The following is a 15,407-nucleotide window of genomic DNA, read 5'->3' as shown; positions in this document are numbered from 1 at the left end:
GCAGCTGCTAATGGGCAAATATGAAGCTTTTTATTATGATTGGCACTCTTATGAGTGATTCTGATCTCAAAAGGTCTCCTTTCCAAATATTTGGAGAAATATCTGAGTCTGGATTTTTATCTGAAGCAAACTGTGCCTCTGAGGTTTGCCCCTTGCTCTGGTTTAGATTACACTTGTTTGAACCAGCTCCATTTTCCAGGTAGTAGGGGTACAAGTAGGGGCCCCTTTCACTGCAGAAAACTGCATTCCCACTGTTACATGGGCTCTCTCAGAATCCCTGAAAGTCATTTTTCAGTGTGTCAGCACCTGTGAAACAGCTGCAAACTGCATTCAGAGTACAGGGAAAAATCAAATGCACACCAAACAGCAATGCCGGAGGGAAATATGTCTATCTCTACTGTGCACTGACCACATTCAGAACACGTGTCAGATCATGTAGGGGGGCGGGAGAGGAGGGAGAGGAAAGGTCGGCTTGTTGCTGAAAAATTATTTATTTATGACAGGAATGATGCATGCCAAGGTTTGTTACATGGATATTGAGCACAGATATAAGACTTGCTACAACAATGCCTTCCAGTTACTAAGCATTCACATGGCAGTTACTGCCCGATAGCTTGACTCACTGTATGTGTATTCTTGCTATTTCAAACCTCGAGGCTCATACCCTGTCAGGTGAGGCAAAACGAAACCTCCCTTAACTAACACCAATAGTAGCTATGTTAAGTTTTCCTCTACAAGAAGTTGCTCTTTGCATCATTATATGACTGCCTGGGGATTTGTTGTTTCTCGCAGACCTCCACAGCTTGTTGTGATGATTCCCCAATGTCACTATTAACACACATAAATCAGAGCACTTCCTTGTGTTCTTATTTTGAAAATTAGGCACAGTGGGAATTGGTTTCACTTTATCTGAACTGGAATATGAAAGGGTGCAGGATGAGAGCAACATATATTGTGCCTCCAACACCAAAGCAATGTTAGAAAGAGTAAGAGAAGAAGCTACCTCAATTAAAATGACTACAACTCATGTACAACGTGACACTAAAAATGTCAGAGTGTTATGCTAACTTCTCTTGGGAACCCCAGAGATGACCTGAATGGGAAAATCCAAGCAGCTGTTATTTACCCACCATGCTCCCTCCTCCCCAAATAAAAAGCTGAAAATGTTTCTTTAATATTAACATTTATTTTACATTATGGGCACAGTTTAATCTAGTCCATAGCAAAAACTAATAATAATAATAATAATAATAATACAGTTGATGCAGTTGACAGAAGGCATAAAAGAACAAACAGAATCAAATGAACTAGCTACATGAATAAATGGTTTATTCTGCACATTAAACATTGTAATCCCTGGCAATTTGCACCTCTCTCCATAAGGTGGTAGCAAGGAATACTTGAGTACCTGCAGGGAAATTAGCTACTCAGATATTTTATTGAGAGGATCTTAAATTATTAAGAGCCTGATCAAGAGCTTATTCAAATCCAGAGTGCTTCCATGAATTTAACAGTCTTTGAATGACAACCATTGTAGGCTGATGGGGTAAGAAAAGATTACTTTTTATGAAAAATGTGAAGAAACTCTGGAAATTACATAGGAAGCATGTAAAAGCTGCTAAAATGTTCATAATTCACTGTTATTGTTGCTTCAAATGTATGTTAAGCAAGAATTTAACTCTAGCTAAATGGATAATTGTTGGAGAAGGCAAGCAAGGGGAAAAATCATCCAATTTCTCCTGGGGAGGATATAGTTTGTCAAGTTATATTCATACTAAAATCTACTGAAGATTTTCAAAATTTGTTTGAAAAATTAGGGGCAAATATTCATGACCCACTCAAATAGTACACATGATCTTCTTTTGAATCTAGAATTTTATATATTGAGATTATATGCTTCAAATAACTAACATTTATATAGAGTGAAAACATAAATGCAAAGGACAGATTATCCCATCAAATGTGATCAACTAGAGGGAAGAAGACATTTTTCCTCCAGAGTCATCTGAAGGGGTTCAGCTCCATGGATCCCTTGAGATGCTGATCCTTGATATGCTTCAGGTCCCTAATAAGTCTACTCTCTGGTGACACCTGTCAGTGCGGGCAGAATCGCGGGCAATAAACCCCCCGCTGACCCCGCACCAGCGTTCCGTTCGGATCCCCACGGGGCCTTAGACGAGGGCAAAGAAGAGACGGCAGAAGCCCGCCGACAGGCAAAGGCCGCTCCGCTCCTCAGCAGGCTAACCCCACCCACCTCCAGCAGGGGGCCTAGAGACCAGTGTTGTACTAGAGGGGAGAGGCTGGGGATAAGCTAATTCCCGGTAGGTCAGGAGCTGACTCGCTTGTTAAAAGCAAGGGTGAGACGAGGAGAGGAAAAATAAACTAGATAATGACTGTATTTATTGACAAAAAACAGCAACATACAAACAAACAACACAGCACATGAACTAAACTTGTATAACTATTCATTAACAACTAACTTAACTAAGTTTAATTATTCTACAAATATATAGTCTAAACACTTACGCTAAATATTAACAAGAATTCCATGGAAGGAGTTTATGAGAGACTTCTCTTATAAAACAAAAGGGTAAAAAAGACTTAATGAGTTTTGAAGTAAGTTTTTCTCCGAGCTAGGGAAGATAAATTAGTTTTTTACCCCTGTTTGCTCTGGATGGCTAGTTGAGCCACCCTATTGGAAACCTTGAGGTCCAGCCTATCAAGGTTTCCTCCCAACTGAGATAATATATGACGAGTTTTCCCAGTGGGGATTGGAGAGAGAAAGAGAGAGAATAAAGGAGGTTAGGAGGAAAAAGGAGAACCTTAACAATAAATAGTTAACTAACAAAGCCTTAACTTTGGGCTTATTAATCAATTGCGCAGCTCGGAGCAAATAATTTTAACTCCGGGTTATGGCTCTTAGTTGATCCAGTAGAACTGCAACCTGAGCTACAGTCTGTTAAGTCCCCCTACACAGCCCGAATTATTAGGTTTTAGAGTTAGTGTCTCAGGGCGTAGAGGGGGTTTTACGTGTCCAATCAGGTGTAAGGGTCCTGTCCAGTAGTCTAGTTGAGTGCGACGGTCACATCTAGCGAAGAAGAATCAAGATGACGAGCAGCGAGAGCGTAGGTGCTGCTAAGGTGGCAGGCTCTAGGCTTCAATTGATGTGTGCGCAGTACTCCACCCTAAGGGTGAAGCCAGTTCGACACACACGAAATCCGCCTTTGAGCTGCTTGTCAGCGGCGAGGTTGGGGGTGCCGCAGTGATGACAGGCTCTGGGTGCTAACGGGCGAGAGCGCAGTACCTCACCCTAAGGGTGAGGCCAGTTCGTCTCCCGCCCAATTTACCTCAGAGCTGCTGCCTTTGCTCTTTTAGTGTGAGTGATTCAGCTGGTACCTCAGCAGGCGGACCCTGCTGGGCAGATGTGGAATAGCTTCAGGGGGTCTTCAAAAAGTCAGGAGCTCTTCGAAAAGTCAGGAGCTCTTCAAAAAGTCTTCACCTCAGAGGCAGCTAGCCTGGGGCTGGTGGACGCCTCGAGGGCCAGCACCTCCCCGTGTAGGTGACAGAGTCGTATCTGCACCAAGGGCCCCGAGCGCTGTGCGGCGCTGCCTTATATTCCCTGATCTCATACATTATTCATGAGTCTATTTACATACGGACGTTCTGAAGGTCCTGCTCTCAAACAGGTCCTCCTCTAGAAGCTGCCCCACCTGTATCCAATGAGGAGCCTGGATTTCAAATCTATGATTTTTGAAATGTTTGTGAGTTCAGGTTACCGGGAAAACCAACTGACACAGAGTGACCGTTATAAGGGGCTGCTAACTGGCAGCCTATGTACCTTTTAGAATCTACCTGCCCCTGTAATGATATTAAAGGCCCAAGGCTTGTTTCCCCTGGCCCACGGGGACGATTATGCCCGAGGGATGAAAAATCCCTGACAACACCTTGATGTGGAGTCGTCTGCTGGCTGTTGACATATCCTCTGTGAAGTGGAATCCCTGTGTATTTCTCATGGAAAGTTTATCTATTCAGCTAGTAGAGAGAGAAGACATGATCTTCTAGCCCTACGACCACTAAAGTCAAGAATCTTATTCATTGAAGTGGGTTTAGTATCAGATGCTATGAAGTGCCAGGTCACAATGTAACCAAAGTTTATTTTTACCCTCTAAGGGTATGCTTATACTTTCCTGGCATTCGATGTGCTGCGATCGAGACACAGCAAAAATCAGTCTCGATAGTGTGGAGTAAGGGACATTGGCGTGAGCCCCAAAAGCCCCAGTCTTTACTAGGGAACAGAGTTAATCCTGATATGTTGATTCTAATTATGCTAATGGTGTAGATAGAATTGCGTATCTGAGTTCTACTTTGTTCCGTAGTGTAGACCAGGCCTAATATGTAACACAGAAGATTCATAGTTTAAAATAATTTTAATTGGTGTTTATTTTGTGGTAGACTATTTTGACTTATTAAAATACAAGTATCCAATGTTTTCAGTCAATAGAGATATAAAAATCTTGTAGATCAAAATTTTACATATATTACTGCCATTTATGCCATTAACTTCTTTTTAAAACTTTTAACCAGGCCTTCAAGACATCCCATGTAGGGAGAGACCTGAGTAGTCAGTGTTCTCCCTGGTTTTAAGCATAGGTAAAATTTAAGAAAGGTTACCGCAGCTGCTTGTCCAGTAGAATACCCTGTTTTCAACTGTGTTCTGAAGACCTCCCATACCCACATGGTGCAGAAGCAAAATCATAATATTATGAAATGATATGTATTTTTTTTAAATCCGATTCTTCCTTTAGCCACCCTCATCTAGATTCAGATTCCTGTATTCAGTTCATGCCCCTGGGATATGAATATAACTGTTTATTGGTGGCACAGCAAAAACAAAAAAACAAAAAAAACCCCAAAAACACTGTTTTATATATAAAGCAAAATAATCCTGCTCCACTGATACAAATAATCCATCGATAGCCCACTGATACATACACCCACACATGCACATGCACGCACACACAAAATAATCCATCTCCACTAATATGCTGAAAAAAAAGTCAAAATAGAAACAAAAAATTTTCATAAGGGAGCATGCCAATGGCCTGTCATGGATTGTTGTTGTGACTCATTCTTCCCTCTAGTTTCAAGAGGACTTGGTCTTCCATCTCCAGCTGCTTCAGTAAAAGAGGAAATCCCCTCTCTCTTTTCTCTTGTGAACTATCTCATTTTGCAGGGCTGATACAGGGAGATTTACATAAATTGCCCCAACAATTCATCATTGTTACAAAACCACGTCTTTGTTGATCATCTTATTTTCTGCAGCATAAGGAATAACAGCCCTTTTCATGGTGTGTCTAGTTCATGCCACTTGAGGGACAATTGTTATTGAGATAACAGTGTCATCACATTTGAAGATGTATCATTTTCTGCTCTGTTCATTAGAGGTTGAAATAATCTTCCTCAAACACTACAAACCATTTCACTCTCCTCCTCATATATCTCCTCTGGCTTTCTTAACAAGCTGAAGCTTGTTCTTTTTTTCAAAGCTCCCTGTCATTGTATGCCTGCCTGTATCTCTGCCTCTATTTCATATTTAGCTTCAGCTCTGCCACTTCTTTCTTTCCATCTATTCTCCTTTTCTTTCCTTTTGTCATGCTGCCTCTTGTGCCAGTAACTCCCTTCCTATACAGCCCATTAAGTACCAGCTCCTGCTTTCCAATTCCTTCCTAAAGTTCACTAACTCCACATACCAGCTCACCAATCTGTCCTGTTGCATTACAGTCTTGTTCTGTGAATGTCAGCGCAATTTCTGCAGTTCAGTTGCCTAGCCAGGAAACTCATGGGCATGGACTGTGTCTTCTACTTCTTGTGCAGTACCACCCTTAACATTAAATAATATCCCAGCCCTGAAAAAAAAAAGCAGTCAAGTGGTACTTTAAAGACTAGCAAAATAGCTTATTGGGTGAGCTTTCGTGGGACAGACCCGCTTCTTCAGACCATAGCCAGACCAGAACAGATTCAATATTTGGTCTGGCTATGGTCTAAAGAAGTGGGTCTGTCCCACGAAAGCTCACCTAATAAACTATTTTGCTAGTCTTTAAAGTGCTACTTGACTGCTTTTTGTTTTGATAGTGTATAGACTAGCACGGCTTCCTCTCTGTTACTAGCCTTGAAAAATTCTTCTTTCCTACTGTGAATAATGCTTTTATACACACAAATACAATACCATGAGGTTTGTTATTACCATCAGTCATGATGACAAAGGATGTATAACTGGAAATTTTCCTGATCTGAAAATATGTTCATGACAGTTCTGCACAGCTGTATTAATAATACTTCATCGTTATTACTCACCACTGTGTTGTACAAACCAGATGAAAATTGGGGGAAAGAAACTATATGAAAAATAGATGTATCTTCTCCTCTTATACCTGACCTCTTTCAGTCCTACATGTCAACTCTTAGAAATTTCTCAAGGACAGTGAAAGTAAACTAAAATAATTTTTGATAGTTTTATTTCAAACGAGAGTTTGTAGTTGTAGAAAGAGGGAATGAATCTGATTTTCTTGGAAATATCTTTTTTTTCCATCCAGCTGAATCCTCCCTGGTTAGAGCATGCATGTGTGAGGAATAAGAAGGTGAAACTTTAGAGAAACATCAGTTCTCCGCAGAAAAAGAGAGCAATATATTTTTTTTCATGTACAAATCTCAGACACAAACTGTCAAATGAACAAAATGTGAATTTAGAACAAAACTACATGTACCTACAACAAAATTAAATGTATGTTGAAGACTTCTTGAAAACACTGTTCAAAACTGAGTCCTTTTTATGCTCATACAAAAAGGAAAGAGCTTAAAAGGATGTAGTAAAATGCAATGAAATAGGTATAAAATATTCAACAAATAGAAGAATACTAAAATTTGCACAGTTTTTTTGGTTGTTTGTTAGTTTTATATATTTAAGAGCAGATTCTTATTAAAATGGTCAGCATCAGCAGCTTCCATTTAGTTATTGAAGTGAAGTACTCAGATTTTAACAGAACTCAAGATTCAAAACATATCTTGAAGCATCTTTGAAAATCTGAGTACAGTTGCTGCTTTTAAATATTATTGAAAATCTAGTAATCAGTTTTGTACTTTTAACAAATTTTAATAGAAAATGTGCTGGAAATTTCATCTCAAGTTACAAGATGACTCTGATTCTAATGATTGGGCTTATATGATAACTTTTATTTACTTGACCAATTTTATGCAGAAGGTACTACATTTTTACAGCAAAAGAAAAAGCAGAAGGTAAACTTTGAAACTTCAAATCTCACATATGGCTAGGCCATGATGAGAAATGGCAGTTATGAGAATTTAAGTGAAAAAATTGCAATGTTTTAATTTATTATTAATTACTGAAATGGATTTCATGCATGCATAGAAAAATATAAGTTCAAAGAAGTGAAATTATCTGTAGTCTTACAGAATTTTGCAAAAGCTTGTGCAACTTAATGTATGTCCCTGTCCTGCTCCCAATGAAGTCAATATCAATATTGCTATTGAGTTGAGAGGGAAAAGGATCAGGCTGAAGTGATGTACACAAGTAATCTGTGTGACTATAAATTGTCTGAGTTTAAAATACATAGAAATAATATTAACTTTCACTTGGGACTTGAAAAGCTCCCCCAAATACATATCTTAATAAATATAACCTACAAATAAAAAAGGGACTGAGTCAATTTTTCCATGAGAACCTTAACCTCTTTATTTTCTAAACATCTGTAGGTTTAAAATTAAAGCCATATTATTTTACAGTGGGGTTTTGTAGTTTTTATTAAAAGCCAGCCATTCAAATTATGCATTTCATTAGCAATTTTAGCTGTTTTTCCGATATTGCTGTAGGAATTTGTTAACAGGAATTAGATAATACTGGGAATATACTTTTGCTCTCCAGACAAAAGATTGAGATCTTTTTGTCTTACAGTTCCATATTTTAATCTCTAAAACATTATTGTTTCCAAAAAACGTGATCTTTATTATTTTTAATGTTTAGGGGTGTTTTTCTTTGTATTCCAATAAGGTGTTAATTTCTTTTTCCTTTGCATTCCAAAATACACATAGTCTATCATATAAACTTTTGACTATGTTGCTAGTTCCATTGGGAAATAGAACAATACTTTTGAAATATAAATTAAAAAAATACATAGGTTATATATATTTTTATCTGAAAATATTGGAATGGGTTCAAAGTTTAAAGAGGCTATTTTGAATGGCACCATAAGAATGGTTATCATATTGACACCCTTGATCCATGATTGGGAACTCATGTATGATTATGTACTCTGACAAATATAAGGAGTTTATATGGATGGGTTCAATTGATTTAATTCCCAGAAAAATAAACTACTAGACCTTTGTTTTCGTTTCTGTGCTTCCTCTTTGTTCTCTTTTTATCTTAAATGATTTCCAAAATTCTCATGCATATGGGAGGTGGACTCCCCTACTGGTTTACAGCAAGGCTTCCTACGGCTATGGAAAGCAGTAATTAGCCAAAGAAACAATGACCACATTATAACACACAACTTTTTTTTCCCAGTATAAAAGTTTAGTTAGACCTGTTTTTCCATTCATTTCTTTGCAGCATATTTTAAAGTTAAACAATTATTTAGAATACTGAAGAGATAATGTTTATTTGATAAATAATAGCTCTTTTTCTTCATTTTTATGTGATTTAAAAATTCAACTTTGGAAAATAATCCTGAAATTTTAAAGAATTCTGGGTCAAAACCCCACCAGTGTAATGTTTTGTCATGAGGTGAATTTGACCTACAATCTAATGAACAACCTGAACCATGCAAACTGTCCGAGGAGTAGCCAAGTTAGTCTGTATCTTCAAAAACAACAAAAAGTCCTGTGGCGCTTTATAGACTAGCAGATATATAGCATATGAAAGCTTATGATCCAAAGTATCCGTTAGTCTATAAGGAGCCATAGGACTTCTTGTTGTCATTCAAACCATAAAGCCCTTCTCAGTCTCCAAAACTCTTCTAACGTGAAGGACTGCGGTTTGTACTTAAGCTCGGAGTTCATGGTGTTTAGTACCATGGTCTCGCTCTTTTACATCATTTTACTTCCCAGAAGGAATTAACGCTAATACCTCCCCATTTAATTTTATGTCTCCTTACCAAGGTTTGATTAGAATGTTTAAAACATTAAAGTTAAATTTAGACTTTCTTAAATTTATCACAGCACTGATGGGGCCAGGCAGGACTCAACATTTTCTTCCCAACCCTCCAACTTCAGGTGCAGCACACTCACTTGATTTGGATTGCAAAAATGACTGACTTTATACACATATCAGAGCTCTTTGAATTTTGCCAGTTAAACTTTGCTCAAGCTTGTGCCAGCATTTTCTTTCATTTTAATCCCCAGGAGCTAATATCTGTAATTTTAACTTTGAATTTCGTGACCAAGTTAACTTGGAATCTCAAAGTGAAACTAAAAGAAAACACCTTTGGTGTCAAAACAATGAAAAATCATTTTAATTCAAATAATAAATTAGCCCAAGTTGGCACAAAACTTATTTGACTTTTTGACATACTTGACTCAAGTTTCAACTAAATTCCAAATCAGTTTTGAGTTTACATGGTTTCTGGTTTCATTGCAAACATTGTACACATCTGTAATACTTAATTCCATTGGACCCCACTTGCTTTCTTAACAGAGCTGAATGGAAAAATACCATTTTTTTTTCTTCTGTTAATTTGGGGGGCTGGGAGAGGGAGTGATTTATTACTTTTTTTCAGAATTTCCAAGAGAAAATATTCAGATTTTTGTTTTGTTTTGTTTTTAATCTTCTGCACTCTGCATAAGTCTTTGTGGAATCAGGATACTAGAAATTTTGATGCAATGATGTGTAGTTTCATAGATCAATTCCTATTTGAGAATCATTCACCCTCATTAGCAAAATTAGTTTTCATTGCTTTGCTCATATAGTTCAAGTCTTCCTACCTTTCTTCTAAAGGGAATAAAAATATACTGAAGGGAAAGTGCCTGCACATGTTGATGGCACTGGTATTTCATGTGTTCAGCTACTTCATACAAAGAATTAATTCTACAGACTGAAGTACATACTAGGGCTGAATACTTGAAAGAATAAGGTTTTTGCTGGTGAATCCTTGGATAAGAATACAAGAGTCAGTACCGTATAATTAAGAAGGTGTATCAGTTTTTGCAAGGTTTGGGTATAAGTTATCAGGAAGACCTTTAAACTTGCCTATTCCTGCTTTACACAAGGCTACAGATTCTCAGTTCAACTATGGAATTTGCTATGTGTGATTGAAGGGAGACTCAGGGAAAGGCAGAGAGACAGCAGAAGTTAATATTTTATTTCTATTAGCTGCCAGCCAGTAGTATATCTAAAACCGACTCTCATGTTGGAGGAGTTTATTTAAATTTAAGTTCATGCCACAGAAAATGACATGTAAATCATTGGCTTTTACAAAATCAGGAGAAATCTGTCTTGTGTTGCAGTAATAAAAAGCAGTGCTGATGAATGGACACACTCAACCTATGTTGAAAAAGGTAGCAAATAAACACAGCACTAAAAGAGAAGAATATTTACATTCAGTCATAATTCAACCTGGAAAGCTATTTTTACGAAGCTATATCCACCTTGTGATCTATACACAGCACTTAGGAAAATCAGGTTTACTGCCACAAATTTGTACACTGTTTGCCACGTTTCTGTCTCTGTGTTGGCCCTAGGATATTACAGAGACAAGGTTGGTGAGGTAATAACTTATATTGGCTCAACTTCTGTAGGTAAGAGAAACAAGCTTTTGAGCTACACAGAGTTCTTCTTTTGGTCTGCAAGTTTATACAAACAGCTCTGAGACAGTCACAGGTGGTTGTGTTAGGCCATGTCTACAGGGAGCTGCTCTCCCAGCAGCTCCATGCTAATGAGCAGTCTTGCAATTGTAAATGGCTTCTCAATGGCATACTTGCACAGCTAATTAGCATAACCGCATGGTATTTCACTCTTGGCAGAGGGTAGTGCTGGCAGTAAATATGCAATGTGGACATGCATCTGCCAGCGAAACCCCCCTCTGCCACCAGTCCCAGGGGGTATTTAGCTGGCAGAAGCATGTCCGTATGGCTTGTTAATGCCAGGACCCCCCTATGCTGAGAGTAAAATCTCATGTGGCTATGCTAATTAGCTGCACAAGTATGCTAATGAGCAGCCGTTTGCAATTACTAGATTGATCATTAGGATGAAGCTGCTGGGAGAGCAGCTCTGTGTAAATGTGGCCTCAGTCTTTCTCTTCACAAAACCAAAAGCAGTCCTGTAGCCCTTTAAAGGCTAACAAAATAATTTATTAGATAATGAGCTTTTGTGGGACAGACCCACTTCTTCAGATCTGGAAAATTCTAAGCTCTGAGACACAGAAGCATGCATTGTTGTTTGATATCCAATACAAGAGAAGAGGTTCAGGAGAGAGACAGACGGTTGGCATCACTGTCTAAAGCCATCTCTAGCAGTTGAACTTTAGTAGGAATGGGGGGTTTGGAGTACACTGTTTCTAAAGCACAAATTAAGAAAGTGAACTGGAAACAACCATGTTCCTGGACACCAGAATTCAGATGTATCAACCCTATGAAATGCCAATTCTTGCCTAAGAATTAAAATTGGGAAGTGTATTACGTACACAGACAACAAAAAGTCCAGTGGCACCTTATAGATTTCACCACGGGACTTCTCATTGTTTTTGCAGATACATGCTAACACAGCAACCCCTCTGATACATGCACAGAGAATATGAGGGAATGATTTATAGCATGTCCACAGGTTGTTTTGGGAAGTGTGATACATTAATTCTTCAAAGCCATAGTCACATGAATACTCTTTAACAAAAATGGCTCCTGTAAAGTCAGTAGGCCTAGTCTGAGTACTGATTGTGTCAATAATGTATAGATGTAATAATATATAGATCATGCCCTATTAGAAGGCAGCAGGTAAAAAAGGAAAAAGGCAATTTTCCATCAAATGGAACAAATCACTCAAGTATAGACGCCCCCCCCCCCACCGCTGTATTTAGTGGTATAAATAAGGGAAGAGAAACCAGAGAAGATACATAGATCTTGCTTTTGTTTTGAGATACTTTGCCTGCTAACTTCCTGGACCTGGGTAGGGTGACTCATATTCATTGGCCAGAATTCTCTAATAAATAGTGTGTGTCAGGCACTTGGTATGCTACCAGGGCCAGGCTGATGTTCTGTGGGCCCTGTGCCAAACATAAAGGCATTAGAATACGGCACGGGGAATTCAGTCCCTGGAATGTGGGGCCAGCCATAGGAAATGGGGCATGGAGAGGACTGCCCTGCTCTACTCAGCCCAGTGCAAAGACACTATTTACAAACTGGTAGTTTCCAAACACACAGTGGCCCTGGATGGTCCTGTGCTGTCTGTGTCTTTGCCCCTTGAGGGTGGGCCCAAACCAAACCACACAGCCCCCCGCCCCAACTTCCTATGGTCAGATTCCCCTCAGACCCACTATGATCAGTTCTACCCCTCCCCCACAGACTGACTCACAAATGCTGAGTACCCTGAAAAGCAACACCTCTGACCAGTGCCCCCTGCACATGCTGGGAGGTGACTGTATCTATTAGGCTGAGTCAGCAGCACAGCCAGGGCTGGTCCAGGGCAGGGAATTTCCCCAGCCCATCAGGAATGGCATGATCAGCCAGGTCAGACCCTGCCCTGGTTCGCTCCAGGACAACTTGCCTGGAGGGCACCAGCCAAAAGCCTCCCATAATGTTTCCTCTTCCCATACTCTCACACATACCTGGCTAATACTAGCCAAACTTCTGCATCAGTCCCAGGCAGCTCAGTCACAGAGACACAAGCAGGGCCCCCAGGTGGTGAGAAGCCGAGACTGCCCAGTGCCAGAGGTGTGCTAGGGTTCAGCCCCAGGGAGACGGGGCAGAGAGGAGCACACATACCCTGAAAAGACTTAAGTCTGATCTGTGCCCCAGTAGAGCAACAAGTTGACAACAGGGAATGGGAAAGAAATAGTTTAACTGATGTTAGCACAGTGGTTTGCTAATGCCCACTCAAAAATCATTAGAGAAGATAAACAAATAAAACAATCTACAGAATTAAGAATATGTAAACTCGTACCCTCTTTCCTTTATACAGATGAACTAATCTGCTTTTTCATGTTTTATGATTTTTGGGAAAAAGCATTTTTCTGTGAGTTTTCAAAAGCAAACTTGTAATGTCAATACACCCAATTGAACTTGGAAAAATCTTGTATCATTCCCATTCTCTCTTTATTTCATGAAATACGGTTTTGTCTGAGAAAATCTGCTTTGGACTCAGTAGCATTTCTAATACCACACTAAGCAAAACACAATTACAACTGATAGTCCACAGATTTTGTCCCCAGAGTGTGTTGGTCACGCTGAGGCTGGACCTCTATGCTCATGCACATCCCCACTGAAGTCTAGTAGAGCACCAAGGTGAGCAAGGTGTTGTCAGACTGGAGTCCAAGACAGCTTCGTTTCTGGTATGCTTTTTTTTGCTTCACTCAGGTGAAAAGGCAGGTTGTCTATATGCATTTCTCACAAGGTAGATAGTCAGCATTGGCTATGCCTGCTCACATTAACCACTTACTACTGAGCTATCATAAAGAAGGCAATTGAAAGAAGCACTAAGCCCATTAGAAAATATTTTGCAGTTAAAGGATGAAAGCCTGCCTTCACTGAAATCAGTGACAAATCTCCAGGCTATTTCTCGGACCAGGCGTTTCCATCCCAGACCTTTAGGTTTTTTTCCTGAAACACTCCTGAGCTGCTATTCTCTGACATCACTTAAAATGAAAAGATATGTTTGGTACTTTTAAGGTACATCTTACTAAAATATATAGTTGCCTAGCTCTGGCTATTATATAATGGGTGTGAACAGGAAATGTGGAATCATTGGATTCCATGTTTATTTTCAATTTTGTATGCATTGGGATATGCAGGTGAATCTGGCACCTCTGAGGAAAAAAATGCCAAACTGAACCTCCAACTACTGTTGACAGATAGCGGCCAAATTGCCAAGCAGATCAAAAGAGTGATCTGTTCTGCCAAGAGAGAGGAGCTGGACTGCCTGGCTTTTCTTTCGACAGAACAGCCAAACAGAAGCACAGCAGACAGGGTTGCCTGGTGTCCTGGAAGCCTTATCTGTCTCAGAGCGCTCCCCAGAATGTCCAGACTGGCTTTATGTTGACAGATCTCTGTCAACAGAGGCGTTATGCCTCATGGGAAATGCGATCAGACTGTCGACAAAAGTGCTGCATTCTGTCAATTTACTAGCAACAGAATGCCTTGGGAATCTGGATGCTCCATGGGTTTTGTTAACAAGCTACCAGTTTTGTTGACAAAACCTCCTAGTGTAGACGTAGCATGAGACCGTCTTAACCATCTGAGGCAATGTGTAAGTTGACGTCACCTTACTTATACCAATGTTTTGCCACTAATTCTTTAATATTAGCCTCAAATCATCCTACAATTACTTAGGAGTGCATGCATCTGTTTGAGACCATCCTGTAATGGCAATATGTAGTTTGTCACTTAGCAAATACACTTGTGGATAGATAGATCTGGTGATGTGAAATGATCTCCACTTTGCTGAAAGGGGCACTGCAGTTGTTACTCCTTTAATATACACAAAAGGAAACGCCAAAGAATGAAATCCAATATAAAAATATTACACGTGGATAAGGAGCTCAGATTGGAGATTTCAGTTTATTTTCTATACCCTGATGCCAGAAATAAATGACTAGATCAAATTAAAGATTTTTATCTCAATGGAAACCTAGAAAATCACTATCAGTGAATATGTTACCAGTTATAAGCATCTGTAGCATATTAGATTTTTGGGATGATGCATTATGTTCAAATTTTTCAGCCTCCATCATGTCCTTTTGTGCTGAAAACTTCCAAACTTGAGATACTGAATATCTGATCATTTAGTACTGGAAGAGATTAGGCTGAATTAAATCCACACTGTGGTTAGAGATAATGTGCTTTACTACTCAGTTTCTGGAAGGTGCTGAGTGCTGTTAACTCCCTGTCCTGCTCGAATAGACGTAAGTAGATAATTTGCTGTGGCCTTCAATGAATGTGAGGGAAACTGGCCCCTAGATCTGTTTAACTCCCACTAAAGAAATCCAGCCTGCTAAATGTAGAAACCTCCCCCACCCACAGATATATATCATGTATAGTTTAGTAAAACTTTAAAGGCAAGACAAACTGTACAAGCATTGTCAAACTGTAAAAAGACAGACCTCTCAAGTGTGTGAGTGATCAATAAAAGGCAGTCAAAACAGGGCTACATGCTGACTGGGTTTTATTCTGCCAGTCATCACACAAGA

This window comes from Carettochelys insculpta, chromosome 4, assembly GCF_033958435.1.
Source record: "Carettochelys insculpta isolate YL-2023 chromosome 4, ASM3395843v1, whole genome shotgun sequence".
In the NCBI taxonomy this organism is placed as follows: Eukaryota; Metazoa; Chordata; order Testudines; family Carettochelyidae; genus Carettochelys; species Carettochelys insculpta.
The sequence above is the reverse complement of the archived record's forward strand: the minus strand, read 5'-3'. Positions refer to the sequence as shown.